Raw genomic sequence first — 1,540 nt, forward strand, 5'->3', positions numbered from 1 at the left:
TGAGGAAGCCCTCCGTGAGATGGTTCCAACAACGGGCAATGGCTGTGCCGAGGGTCCAGGACCTGTCGGTGTTTTGTTGTGTTGGCACCTAGCAACAACAGAGCGCCCCAACTCAGACGGAGACAACAGCACCCTCACTTTTCTGAACATGCTGGGCATGCTGTGGCCTTAGAGCGTATGCACAGGGCCTTATCTTCTGTCTTCGAGCGTATACACAGGGTCTTATCCTCTGCCTTACAGCGTATACACACGGCCTTATCCTCTGCCTTAGAGCATATACACAGGGCCTTATCCTCTGCCTTACAGCGTATACACAAGGCCTTATCCTCTGCCTTAGAGCATATACACAGGGCCTTATCCTCTGCCTTACAGCATATACACAAGGCCTTATCCTCTGACTTAGAGCATATACACACGGCCTTATCCTCTGCCTTAGAGCATATACACAGGGCCTTATCCGCTGCCTGGAGCGTCTCCCCCCACAGTCGGCATGACTCCATCCTTACCTCCTGTTAAAGGCTGACTCCAGGATCACTTTCTCAGTCGGCTCTACCAAGACCACCTCTCCCAAATGGCAACACCCTGCAATGTATCTCCTATTTGCATGGCCCAGTTTTTCACTGTAACAACAATGCTACAAAACACCTTTACACACATCTATTGGACAGCCATGCTTTTCTCCACCATTTCCTGGTGGGACATTTGGTTGAAGTAAAATTTGCTCATTGAAAACAGCTGCCCAGAAGCCAAACTGCCCTTGAATAAGCCTCGCCAGCGAATGCTTCTATTAGTGGCATAGAGTGCTTCTCTCCTTTCAGCTGGTATTTTTATTTCTGGTAGTTTGCTAAGCAAAGCAAACAAACAAACGAAAGTTATTGTTTTAATTTGCACTTTCTTAATTGGAATGGAGATTAAGCACCTTTTCATATGCTTATTAGATGATTGTATTTCTTCCATGAATTTTCTTTTTCCATATCCTTTGTCCATTCTTTCTGTTGAGCTGTTGGTATCTTTTTATTGAGTTACAGGAGCTTTTGAATCCATAACCAGTGCTCACGGAAGCAGAAGTCAAGCGATCAGAAGATGCATTGCATTAGGTAAATCCGCTGCTCAACACCTCTTTAGAGTGTTCAAAAGCAAGGGTTCTACTTTGAGGACTGACGCGCACCTGACCCAAGTCACGGCGTTTTCAATGGTCTCCCATGCGTGTGAACGTTGGACAATGAACCAGGAAGACCAAAGAAGAATGGATGCATTTGAATTGTGGTGCTGGAGAAGAGCACTCGAAGGACCATGGACGGCCAAAAGAACCAACGAATGTGTCTTGGGAGAAGTATGGCCAGAGCGCCCCTTAGAAGCAAGGATGGTGAGACTTCATCTCACAGACTTTGGACAGGGTGCGGCAGAGGCCAGTCCCTGGAGAAGGGCGTCGTGCTTGGTAAAGCGGAGGGGCAGTGAAAGAGAGGACGGCGGTCAAGGAGACGGACTGACACCGTGGCTACAAGAATGGGCTCGAGCGAAGGAAGCGGTGTGAGCATGA

The sequence above is a fragment of the Echinops telfairi genome, unplaced genomic scaffold, assembly GCF_000313985.2.
Source record: "Echinops telfairi isolate 266 unplaced genomic scaffold, ASM31398v2 ScPeMD7_7457;HRSCAF=8495, whole genome shotgun sequence".
NCBI classification, from domain to species: Eukaryota; Metazoa; Chordata; class Mammalia; order Afrosoricida; family Tenrecidae; genus Echinops; species Echinops telfairi.